The sequence below is a fragment of the Octodon degus genome, unplaced genomic scaffold (genome assembly GCF_000260255.1).
Source record: "Octodon degus isolate 3935 unplaced genomic scaffold, OctDeg1.0 scaffold00301, whole genome shotgun sequence".
NCBI lineage: Eukaryota > Metazoa > Chordata > Mammalia > Rodentia > Octodontidae > Octodon > Octodon degus.
Genome location: NW_004524877.1, coordinates 759,978 through 773,843, shown reverse-complemented (window position 1 = coordinate 773,843; position 13,866 = coordinate 759,978). Strand labels below are relative to the sequence as shown.

Sequence of the window (13,866 nt, the reverse complement as noted above, 5' to 3'; positions counted from 1 at the left end):
ATTGAGTAATCGTAAACTTTTTTCTGTATGTAAACATTATTTTCTTGTTCAGTCCTTACCAAAATTAGGCCTTTTGGTTATTTAATGATAGAATCCTATCTATCTATCTATCTATCTATCTATCTATCTATCTATTTATTTTGAAGTACTGGGGATGGATCTTGGGGACCTTAAGCTTGTGAGGCAGATACTTCTGCTGAGCTGTCTCCTTAGCTCTCTTTTGGTTATTTAAGATTTTAATAATTTTAATGGGTATATTAGAACTTGATGTTTTCTTATTTTGTTCTTTTCCCCTTTCTGTCTTGAAATCTGTCTCCTAACTCTTTATCTGTGCCCTCTTAATTCCCCTACAGGTTTGGTCAGTAGTGAGGAAATTTACTTTTTAAGTCTTTTTGGGTATTGGTCTTTTAACACTGTAAGGTAGTGGAACATTTTATTGTGATTGACACGGCTTATTCTGCCTTTTGGAGTTCCTAAAGTTTCACCCTAACTTAAAGCCTTTGTTACTTTGTGCATGAGTTTGTTGCCTGCTATTGAAGATTCATTCACTGTTCCAATCCATTTCATACAACTTCCTGAAGCATCATCTCACTTATATGCTTAAGTGATCTCTACTCCATAGCCTGGCATTCATGGCCCTAAGAGTTTCCAACTAATTTGCTTGCTAGCTGTGTTGCTATTTCTCTACAAATGCTTGAATTGCTCCTTGTTCCTTGAACCTTATTTTTGTTCCTTCATTTATTCCATACCTTCTTGTCTAAAACATCCTCTTTCTAGTTCTTTCCTGTTTTTAAAATTTTAGTTCAAGGGTTAGTCAATCCCAGGAAATCCATTCCTTGTAGGATAACATGACCTTGATTTCCTCGTCTGGATGCTTATAACTGCTTTCCTACAAGTAGTTATGTGTTTCTTATGGGGGAGATAAAATTTTATATATTTAAAGGGCAAGTACTTTCCAGACATTTCTAATCTTCTACAGAGTTGAGCATTTCATTCTAAGTCTAAGTCTAATAGACATTCTGAAAATACTGTATTTTTGAAGTGAATGATTAAACCCTGTAACTGAATCGAAAGATAATCTAACATAGGAATGAGTAATATTTGTTTTAGTAATATTTCTTTTGTAACCAAAACATCACTTTCTTGATAAAAAGTGTAAATTTGGCTATTGTGTTTGCCATTAGGAGTATGGTATCATAGTAAGGTAGTACGCACCTGTAATCCCAGCACTTGGGAGGCTGAAAACAGGAGGATCACTATGAGTCCAATCTACATAGTGAGACTATGTAGACCCTGTACTAAATTTAAAAAAAAATTGTAATGGTCAAAGGAAAAGGGCTTACTGAAGTTTTTGAGGAATAAGGTATAAATATTGAGACGGTGTTGCTAAGTTGCTCATTTGTCAAGTTTGGGTTCAAATTTGTGATTCTTCCACCTCAGCCTCCTAGAGTGGTGGAATTATCAGAGTAGACTTTTAAACCTATGTTTTTAAAAGTTTATTAGAAAAGGGAACTTGAGTTTTTTATTTGGGTTTAAATTATTTTTACTGATCCTATGTAACATGTACTGTAACTCATCATAGTTATATTTTTAAGTTTTTGCCAGGTATAGAGTCTTCAACAGTTCTAACTATACTGATTTAACAGCTCTGTGTGTGTGTGCATGCATATATACACACACAGATGCACAGAACCCAGGATAGATATATTCCTAATTGATACTAGTGTTTAGCTCTGGAGAAAAGGATAAGTTGGGAAGTGAGAAGACAAAAGTTTGATATACCATAATACAAAGCAAATCTTATTTAAGCTATTCAGTTTGTAAACTAATCTTTTTGAATAGCTTTTCTGGAAGCATCCTGTTGCCTTTTATTTAGCCAGTTTTCGGCTTATTGGGGAAATTAAGGGATTTTCTGAAGATTGAGTCCCAGTGTTTCCTGTTTATTTCATTGGTTATGTCTACTGTGTAATACAGCCATTCTGCATATTTTATTTGATTCTGTATAATAATGGGCTATCTATATGTTTGGTTTCTTTCAAAATCAAGTGTTTTTTTTTCTGTTTTGAGACAGGCCGAGGGGCCAGGGAGATGGCTCAGTAAAATAAGCACTTCCCTGGCAAGCACAAGGGCCTGAGTTCAATCTCCGGTTCTGAAAAAAAAAAAAGGAGGAGGAGGAGGAGGAGGAGGAGGAGGAAATACGGCAGTTGAGACAGGATCTCGCTAGATAATTCAGGCCAACCATGAACTCACTGTGTAGCCCAGGCAACTTGTAGCAGTCTTCTTGTATTAGCCTCTTGAGTTCTGGGATGACAGGCGTGTGGCGCCATGCCTGGCTTCAAAGTGAAGTTCTTATAGTTAAAAAAAAAACCTTTCCCACCCTGTGATAGGTGTGGTGGCATGTGCCTGTAGTCTCAGCATTCAGGAATCACTATGAGTTACAGGTCAGCTTCGGCTACATAGTGAGTTCAAAGCCTGCTTGGACTAACTAGTAAGACCTTACCTCAAATAAAACAAAAAATGAAAAGAAAAAATTAGAAAGAAAACTTACCAAACAGTATATGCTACTATCAGAAAATTACAGAAAAGAGAAGAGAAAACAAAACAAATAAAGAAAAAAAAAGGCTATGTTAACACTTTGGTATAACCTGTACTTGTAAGTACCATTTATTTTTAGTATTCTTAGTTTATAAAATTGCCTAAAAATCATTTCTTGCCACTACTTATTCAGCGATTTACACCAGATTTAGAAAAAAAATGCTTCCTATTTCTTAGAACTTCACTATCTAGTACAGCAGACATTAGCTAAATGTTGCTATTTATATTTCAATTTAAATAACATTAAATAAACTAAAATTTAAAATTCAGTAGCTTAGTCACCCAAAACATAATTCAAGTGCTCAGTACCCCATAAGACAGAGAATATTTCCATCATCACAAAAGGTTCTGTAGGACATGACCAGTCTAGAGAATACAGTAGACCTTTGTGTTTTGCATCCATGGATTCAACCAACTGCAGATCAAAGTATGTAGGAAAAAATTGCATCAGTATTGAAAATAACATGTTTCTTGTCATTATTCCCTGAATAATACACAATGATAACTATTTACATCATATGTGTATTGCATTCGGTATTACAAATAATCTGGAAGTTATTTCAAGAATACAGATTATAGGTTGTATGCAAATATACAGTTTTATGTAGAATACTTAGCATTCTCCAAGCTTGGTATGTTGAGGTCTGGGCCTTGGAACTAATGCCTACCATTAATTAGGGATCCCTAATATTGAGTAGAGATGACATTATCAAATTGCTTTTAGGGATATGATTTTGGCTACAGTTTGAAGACTAGATTACAAGTAGGGATTGGAGATAAAGGCACCAATAGGAGGAGATGAAAGTAATATAGAAGGAAAGTGATAACGGCCTGCACTGCCTGCCATGAGAGTTGTTAGGATTTGTCATAAAAATTTTTGTATCATGAAAATGTGACAAGATTTTGAAGCAAGAGAGTATTATTATTTTTTCCAGGCATTGACTTATTTTAAGACAGGTCCCATTCAAGCCAGCTATTCCTCTTCTAGGTGTTTTTCCAAAAGAACTGAAATCATCACACCATCCTACGTACTTTTCCAGAAGAACTGAAAACATCACACCACAGTGATACATGTGCACTCATGTTTATAGTGGCATACTTTGTCATAGCTAAATCTTGGAAACAACCCAAATGCCCATCAACTGAGGAATGGATAAAAAGGATGTGATATTTTTACACAATGGAGTATTACTCAGCTACAAAAAGGATAAGTTCAAGGTTTTTATAGGTAAATGAATGCAACTGGAGACTGTATTGGTAAGTGGAATAAGTCAGACCCACATATGCAAACATTGTATTGTCTTGCTAGTGTGAGAAACTGAAAGAGTAAATAAAATCTGAAAGGTGCAATACATACTGTGAAATGAAAAGAATCTGTTCAATGTGAAGAAATTGGGAAGAGGAAAAGAACAAAAGAAGGGATAAAGATATATTCATGTATGTATGAAGGAAAAGTTTGGATAATTGTACTGCTTTCTTCTTGTCTATGGAAAGGAAACGTTAATGCTTATTTTTTTAATTTTTAATTTCTTGTAACTTTTTTTTTTGGTGGTACCAGGGATTGAACTCAGGTCCTTGCCACTTGCCAGGCAAGCACATATTCCACTGAGCTGTCTCCCCAGCCTCATAACTTTTTTGAAACCAATTTTGCACATTTATATCTGGTAACTTAAACAACTAATTTGAAGATAACAGTGTGTAATATAACAACCATTGTCAAATTCCTGTTACTTTGTGTAATAAATTTTATGTCATTTGTAAATTTTTTCCATTTTTTACTCTTTAAAAAATCATGCCCTGGCATGATTCTGTCCTGCCCTGGCGTGATTCCGTCCTGCGTGTCTGTTCTGTGGAGCAGTACTCATTCACTTCCATCTGCGTTCTCTCTCACCTAAGTGCGCACCACCACTCCATGGAAGATTCAATGGATATGGACATGAGCCCCCTGAAGCCCCAGAATTATCTCTTCGGTTGTGAACTAAAGGCCAACAAAGATTACCACTTTAAGGTGGATAACGATGAAAATGAGCACAGTTGTCATTAAGAACGGTCAGTTTAGGGGCTGGTGCCAAGGATGAATTGCACATTGTTGAGGCAGAGGCTATGAATTATGAAGGCAGTCCAATTAAAGTAACACTGGCAACTTTGAAAATGTCTGTACAGCTGACGGTTTCCATTGGGGGCTTTGAAATTACACCACCTGTTGTCTTAAGGTTGAAGTGTGGTTCAGGACCTTGTGCATATTAGTGGACAGCATTTAGTAGCTGTCGAAGAAGATGCAGTCGGAAGAGGAAGAGGAAGAAGATGTAAAACTCCTAAGTATATCTGGAAAGTGATCTGCCCCTGGAGGTGGCAGCAAGGTTCCACAGAAAAAAGTAAAACTCGCTGCTGATGAAGACGACGAGGACGATGAGGATGAGGATGATGATGATTTTGATGATGAAGAAACTGAAGGGAAAGCTCCAGTGAAGAAATCAATATGAGATACTCCAGCCAAAAATGCACAAAAATCAAACCAGAATGGAAAAGACTCAAAACCATCAACGCCAAGATCAGAAGGGCAGGAATCCTTCAAGAAACAGGAAGAGTCCTAAAACACCAAAAGGACCTAGTTCTGTTGAAGACATCAAAGCAAAAATGCAAGCAAGTATAGAAAAATGTGGTTCTCTTCCCAGAGTGGAAGCCAAATTCATCAGTTATGTGAAGAATAGTTTCTGGATGACTGACCAGGAGGCTATTCAAGATCTCTGGCAGTGGAGGAAGTCTCTTTAAGAAAGCAGTTTAAACAGTTTGTTAAAGTTTTCCCTTGTTTTTCATTTCTCTAACAGTTGCTATCTGGGTATCCTTTTTATAATGCAAAGTGAGAACTTTCCCTACTGTGTTTGATAAATGTTGTCCTGGTCCCATTGCCAAGAATGTGTTGTCTGAAATGCCTTTTTAGTTTTTAAAGATGGAACTCCACCCTTTACTTGGTTTTAAGTATGTATGGAATGTTATGATAACACATAGTCGTAGTGGTGGTGGTCAGACATGGAGATGGTAGGGAGACAAATATACATGTGAAATAAACTCAGTATTTTAATAAAAAATCACTCTAGTTGTGGCAAAAAATAATAGATAAAACATTGGAAATGATACAGAATTTCTAAAAACATGATGATAGGCATTCAACAATTGTTGCAATATTGCCTATTGTCTTCAAAGTAGTTGCTGAGTTTACCAGATATAAGCATGTAAAGTTGGTCAAAATAAAAAATTTAAGCATTAATTGCTCGCTTCAAAAAACAATAGATATTGGTACTACAATCACCCTAGCTATTTTGTATATATACTTTTTTTTTCCTGTACAGGGGTTCAAACTTGGGGCCTTGCTCTTGCCAAGCAGGCACTTATGCTGCTGAGCTGTATCCCCAGCCCCCACACACATTTTTTCCCCTTCTTTCTTTTCTCGTTTCCCTCATCCCAATTGTTCTTTCCCTTTTGGACAGTTCCTTTTTTACTGTATCTTTGTACCTTTCAGATCTTATTTACTTTTTATCATTTATCTTAGTGTTAGTGCTATTAGACTGTAAAAATGAGCATTTGAATACAATTTATGTCCAACAGTTCTGGGAAGCAGCAAGTGAGATGATATATGAAAAAATATTTTGTGATTTGTGAAGTCCTTTATATTTTGTTATTATAGCTTATCATGATTTTGTAGTAAAGCATAGTCTTTGGTAATGGAGTTTGTGGAGCCTGCCTATACAGCTGATATAGTTAGGCTGCCATGATTGTTTTGAATTAATTGAAGCAGTCCATGAATATCCCTGCTAATTTATGACAGAACTAAAAATAGAACCCAGGTCATTTTAGTCATTTTTTTCCCTCATGTTGCTAGCTCTTCTTTTCACTACTGTAATGAATTTTATTTCCTATCTAGTTGACCTTTTTTGTTCCTCTAATTTATTGCCTTGATAATAGCCTGATTAATTTATCTAAGTAAACATTTTAAACCATCTTTTAAATGAATTCTTACATTAGCTTAGAATATTATCATACATTCAAAAGGAGCAAATTCATGCAGTCTCTAGTGTTTATTGCCACCTAACACAACTACATTTACAAAGAGAATATGCTACTATTAAGCCATTAGGAGGGAATCCTGAAGATTGAATTAAACCATTTCTTAAACATTTATCATTTGGTAGGCACTATACCATGAAGTTGTTATAACTTTGCCTTCTACAAAATCAGGGTTTTGAGGCAAAAACAGGTAAACCAAAAATAAGGTTTAGGAAGTACTTTTATAGAGCTATGTATAAGACTTTGTGAGAGCCCTTAAATTTGCAGAAGTCAGAGAGTATGAAGAATTCTTTCCAGATGAAGAATTTATGGAGTATTAAAGGCTTCTAAGTAGTTATTGGTCTGGTAGATTAATAGTAAAGAGGCATTTTATTTTTTAATTTTTAAAACATTATTAGCATATGTTTACAAGTCTTGCAGTTTGCAGTCATTGTGGTGAGTGGTTGCGTATACATACTTTAGCTTTTTAAAAATCTCCTTCCTTCCTGCTCCAGTTCCCCATCCCATTTTTTAAAAATTTTATTTGCATTTATTTTATGCTTAATTTGTTCCCATGCCATAAGTTTTTGTTTCTTCAGTTTCTTCTGGGATATCTTTTTCTTCTGTGCAACTTCCTCCTCTGGTTTGGGAACAATTTGTAAGGATCATCTCAGTATGGCAGGAGGAGCTCATGTATGGATTAATCTGGCCATAAGCTCTATAAGTATGGCGGCGCATCTTAGGTGCTTTGTTCACCGGGATAAGTTCAATATCCAGAGAATCTACATCTAAACCTTTAAGCTCAGCATTACTCTCTGCATTTTAAAGCATGTGCAGCAAAAATTCAGCACTCTTTTTGGGCGACAGATCCTGTGTTCAGCCCCACTGTTTGGCCTGGGCAAACCTACCAACTCCACCATTGTAACACTGGAATGGTACACATTGCTTCTTAAATGTGACATCCTTCAGATACTTGGTGGTCTTTTGGATATGCATACTCTTGATGGCCTGGGCAGTTTCATGCGTGTTCTTAAAGTGAATGCGAAGATTTGAGCCTCTTGCTTTGCATGATTTTGTGGTGTTTTCTGGGTTGAGAGAGTAGCGAACCATTTTCATAGGTCACCTAAGGCCGCTCACAGGAAGAGCCCACATCCCATTTTTTGTTGATATTCATTTTAGCTCATTGTAGCATAAAATATTTATATTAATTGAGTTTGTTAGGTTTCTGTACATGGCCTATCTTTATGCTATTTATTTCCCCTTTTCCTCCTTATCCCTTACATGCTTCTGCTGCAAGAGATTTATTTTGGACCCTTCTGTCCATCCTTTTTTCCTCTGTACCTTTTCTCACTCAAGAGATATATGCAGTATTTAATCTTCTGTTTCTGGTTTATTTCAGTCAATTATTATGTTTCCAGGTTCATATATTTTCCTACAAATGTCTCAAATCTGTCATTCTTTATAGCAGAATAGTATTCTATTACATGCAGATACCACATTTTTCTTACAGATTTTAATATTATGAGTTGTGTTGCTGTAAATATTGGTGTGACTGTATCTCTGTGGTATGATACTTTATGCTCTTTGGAGAAGACATCTAGCAGGTATTGCTGGGTTGCATGGAATTTCTAATTTCAATTCTTTGAGATACCTCCATATTGACATCCACAGTGTTAGTTCTAGTTTACATTCCCACAAGCAATGAAAGAGTGTTCCTTTTTCACCACAGCCTCACCTCACCGGCATTTGGTATTGTTTGATTTCCTAATGATTGCCATTCATTCCACAACAAATGGAATCTTAGTGTTGTTCTAATTGCATTTCTCTAATGGACAGAGATGCTGCACATTTTTCCATATAGTTTTTGGCCACTTGTATTTCTTCCTCTGTGAATTGTTTCTTTTGTCCAGTGTTTACTGGGCCTTTAATTTTAACTGGTTTAATTTCTTTTGGTTGTTTGTATATTATAGGCAAGAGTCCTCTGTCAGAAGAATATCTGGCAAAATTTTTTCCCATTCTATAGCTTGTCTCTTCACTCTACTGATTGATTCTTTTGCTATAGGAAGCTTTTTACTCTGATATAATCTCATTAGTTGAGTCTTCCTGTTATTTCTTTTGCTTCTGAGTTTCATTTTAAAAAATACTTTTCTACACCTATGTATTCAAGAGTTTTCCCTAATTTATTTTTCAGTACATTTAATATTACTATTTAATTTTTAGGTCTTTGATCCATTTTAATTTAGTATATATTGAGAGATAAGGGACCAGTTTCAATCTTTTGTAAACATATAGCCCTTTTTCCCAGTATTACTTTAATAGACTGTTTTTCCTCCAATGCTTTTGGATCCCTTGTGCTATATTAAGTAGCTGTATGTATTAGAACCTTCTGTATACTCAGTTCTTTTCCATTGGTCCGTATATCTGTTTTTGTTCCAATACCATGCCATTTTATCACTGTTGCTTTATTGTATGTCTTGAAGTCAGATATTGCAAGGCTTCCTGCTTTGTTTTTGTTATCAAAAATTACTTTGGCTATTCTGGATCTTTTCTGGCTGCATATGAATTTTAATGGTTTTTTTTCAAGGTCTATAAAGTGTACTGCTATTACTTTGATTGGGACTGCATTGTTGATCTTGTGTCCCTTACTTGAAGACTCTTAGTCCCAGTAAAATTAATTGCTTCTCCCTAAGTAGAAAAGTTTGAGTTTCATTTTGACTCTCAGCTGGCAGCTAACAAACCACTGTGCTGCCTAGTTTCTCCTCTGTGGTATAATGTATTTCTTCTGTATCATTTAATTCTATTTTATTTACCACTGCCAGTTCCTTCATGATTGTCGTGTACCCTCCTCTCACTTTGATCCTCTCCAAGCTATTGTTTTTCAGACTCTAGACATTTTGTCCTGGACTAGCTGAGTTACTGGCATGCACTCGTCTAACATTTTGGGACTACTGTTGATACTAATTTACATTTCCACTGCCAATACTGAGAGGTTCTGTTTCCTCCCACATCCTTGCCAACATTTATTGTTTTTTTGTGCTCTTGTTTTTTTTTTTTTTTTTTTTTTCGGAACCGGGGATTGAGCTTAGACCCTTGTGCTTGCCAGGCAAACGCTTATTCTACAGAACTGTCTCCCCAGCCTGTTTTTTTTTACTCTTAATGACAGCCTACTGGGATGAGGTAAAAAAGGTAATTTGATTTGCAGTTCTCCTTTTGCTTTAATTTAGATACTTTCCCCACAAAGAAACAATTATGGGTTGTTCATTTATTAACGTATCTGTTTATGTTAAAATATTTAGTTTTACTGCCAGTGTATAGCAATGCAACAGTTACAGCGTAAATATAATAATATGGAAAGAATTAGAAATTAGAAAGATAAATGGGAAGGGTAGATAAGGGGAGGGAGTAGAGAAAAAAGGAAAGATGGAAAGAAAAATAGAGAAATAAGATAGTTAGAGAAAAGGTAAAGGAAGGAAAAGAAGCAAAGGAACAAAAGATGACAGTAAAATATGGAAACAATGAAGAAAGTTGTCAGATTTCCACTGCTTTTTAATATTATTGACTGTTGATACTGAAGACCTAAGACTTATTGCTAAGTCTGGAATAAATTGAATTTCAGTTGCTGTCTCTGAGTACAGAGAGTTTTTTTTTTTTTTTTTTGGCAGAACCGGGGATTGAACTCAGGACCTTGTGCTTGCCAGGAAGTGCTGTATTCTACTGAGCTATCTTCCCGGCTCCACCTAAGCATTCTTTTATACTGAACAATTCAATGATAAATGAAACATATCCTTGAGTGCTCCCATAATTTGTACAATTGTAAGGTTACTATTATCCTTTTTCTAAATTTTCAAAAAAATTGCTTGTACAGTTTTTATTTAGTTTGAATATTACTCATAGTAAAACCTTTTAATTGTTTTGACAAGTGCAGACAGTGGTATTATTTCCACAGTCACAGTTGAGAACAGTTCTATCACCTCTAAAATTTCATCATGCTAAGCCTCTTGTAGTTAGTCGCTCTCTCAATCCATAGCAAAAAATGACTTGTTTTACATCCCTATAATTTTGTCTTTCCAGAATACCTTGATTTTAATAGCTCTAAAATAATATTTATGAAAGGAAAATATAATAGAATTTGATAAATTTATTACCAAATTTAACTTAGTTGCCTTTTATTTTTCTGAACTAGTGTTCATACATTGTTAATTAAATCTATGGTGTACATTACAGTTCACCCTTTGGGTTGCATAATTCTGTGGGACTTTGGTTAATGCATAATGGTATGCATCCACTAAGACAGTATCATTCAAAATGATCTCATAAAATAATCCCTGTGCACCATTTAGTCATCTCTTTTTCCTTACTCCAGAGTTCTAGCAACTACTAATCTTTTTACTGTTACAAGGATTTTGCTTTTGGAGTCATACTTGGAGTCATATAGAATGACTTCAGATCAACTTTTTTCACTTAGCAATATATATTGAAAGTTTTTCTGTATGTTTTTGCAGGTTGATAGCTTACTTCTTTTTATTATTGAATAATATTCCATTCTAAGGATGTAAGGTACTGTGTTTGTTTATCCATTCATATATTGAAGGACATGTTGGGTGCTTCCAAATTTTGACAGTTATGAGTAAGGTTGTCTAAGCATTCTTGTGCAGATTTTTGTGTACATAGAAGTTTTTGATATATTTAGAGAGATTCAAATAGCATGATTAGGGATCATATGGTGAGAGTATTGTCAGTTTTATAAGAAACTATCATACCATTCCCAAATGGTTATATCATTTTTGTAATCACACTACCAAGAATTAGTATTCCTATTGCTTCAAATCCTCAATACCGGTTCGTGCTGTCACTGTGAATTATTATATTCTGATAAATGAGCAGTGCTATTTGCTTTTTATTTATTTCTTTCATAATTTTATTGAGAAACAAATAGCAATGAGACAATTTCAAATCAAATTGGTAGGACAATTTCAATAATTAATACATTGCATACTCTCTTCCTAGTAGTTATTTGCTGTACAGAATGCAGACATGATATTCTATTTACAAACACTGTTGAAACAAATCCCTCTATTCATTAAGAGAATGTAACTATATATGTATCCCAACCATTTTGTATACACAGATACAAAATGGACATTCATTTGTATCCCCTTTTCTGTCCAGTTCCATCATTTGAATATTATAGGTGTGTTAACTCAGCAAAATATTCTAAAAGAGTCCAGTAGTCCATAATAGTATTGGGTCTTCCACTTGATTGGCAGTGTCTGAAATTGTTGATCTGAGTCCTCTGCAGCTTAACATAACACCATGGCTTTACTTTTATTCTTCGTTTTTATACTTTTCTGCTGGATGCTTGAGACCGAAATAAAGCAAGACATATGCAATAAGAGTTGTAGCTTTTGGGTCTGATAAGGTCAGTGAAATCCCCTCAGGATTTGTCCTGATACCCTGTACCTCAGATTATAGATCCTTTGTCAGTGTTGCCCAGAGGATGAGTCACAGCCATTGGTTGGCCAGTGTGCTTTCTGTGAAAGCCTGAGAGAATGTTTTCTCTCCATGTGACTCTCCTTAGGCACACTCTACATCATCGATCACATTCCTCTTTGGCCCCATAATCTCCTTGATCAGAAAATTTGGGACACTGCCGAGTTATATGACGTTACAGTACAAGATTGCATATATCCTGAGTCTTAATTGACCTTGGAAGGCCAGGGCCAAAATGTTGGGTTTCCTTGTGGCCCTCATTTTTTTCTAATTTGGTCTGCAAACTTAGGTCATTAACCATCCAGAAGACAAGCTTATTGTTATTACCATACAACTTAGGCTGTTAAGCTTAACCTCACTATCTGTCTGCATATCAAACATCTTAGGCGTAATATGGAACAGGTATTTTTCATCAAGTATTTTTTTAGTTGAATATTAAATTTATTTAGAATAAGCACTTCCCTGGCAAGTGCAAGGGACTGAGTTCAATCCCCAGTACTGAGAGACATCTTAGCAATATTTCATCAAGTATTGATATGTTGAACTTTAAGTCTCTGCAGAATATGATAAAAAACATTTAAAAATTAGAATATATTTTAAAAATAGGCATAAAGATTATATACTTCTTATGTTTATACATAAGTCCAAAAATCTAACCATATACAACCTTGAAGCAGGATAGTCCTCCAATATTCCTTTTCCTGTCTCTTGCCTTCATTCACCACCCCCTTCTTTTTGAACAATCATCTACCCGAGAGACAGCAGAGTAGCAACTGGCATGTCATGACAAGCAGCCCGTATTCAGAAGACCTGAATGACAGACACTCCAAGCATGAAATAACTATTAGAGATTACCATCTGCAGTGCAGTTGCTTATTTCACAGGTATCAGTATATATAGTTAGTCAGGGTGAGAATCTTTCCAATTAACTGCTGGATTCCAAAATCTTCTGAAGATTCTCAGGATCATTGCCTTACCCATCTTGTGCATATAACTGTATGGCTTGCCCTTGTCATGTTTTCTAGCTCTTCTCCTTGATATGTTTTGTCTAGTCCTCAAGTTCTTGCTTTCCTTTTAGTATTATTATACCTTTCTATTTATATTTCTTCTTTAGAGTTCTTATACTAGGGAAACTATCAATATTTACATATGTGTGTTTCGTTTATTTCACTTATGAGTATATCTTCAAGTGACATCCACTTCAATATTAAGGCTTTGGGTTTCTCATTCTTTATATCTGAGTAATACTCCATTGTATAAAAATACCACATCTTTTTCATCCATTCCTCAGGTGACGGGCATCTTGGTTGTTTCCAAGATTTGGCTATCAGAAATTGTGCTGCCATAAACATAGGCACACATATATCACTAGGATATGATGTTTTCAGATCCTCTGGGAAAATTCCCAGTAGAGGAATAGCTGGTTTAAATGGGATTTCCTCTCCAAGTTTTCTACAGAGTCTCCACACTGATTTCCATAATGGTTACATCAGTCTACATTCCCACCAGCAGTGGACAAGGGTTCCTTTTCCTCTACCGCCTTTCCAATATTTGTTGTTGGTTGATTTCTTTTTCATAGCCATTCTTTCTGGGGTGAGATGATATCTCAATGTTGTTTTAGTTTGCATTTCGCGGATGACTAGTGATGTGGAACATTTTTTCATATATTTATTCGCTTCTTTAATTTCATCCTCTGAGAAGTGTGTGTTCATCTCAGATGCCCATTTCTGGACTGGG

At 35.3% G+C, this 13,866-nt stretch overlaps 1 protein-coding gene and 1 pseudogene across 1 annotated transcript in view; both read left to right on the top strand.

Moving 5' to 3' along the window:
• The window catches only part of Abcb7 (ATP binding cassette subfamily B member 7), a 272,876-nt gene that overhangs the window by 52,646 nt on the left and 206,364 nt on the right, over positions 1 to 13,866 (top strand). The window lies entirely within an intron of this gene.
• LOC105741122 lies at positions 4,508 to 5,393 on the top strand (annotated as a pseudogene).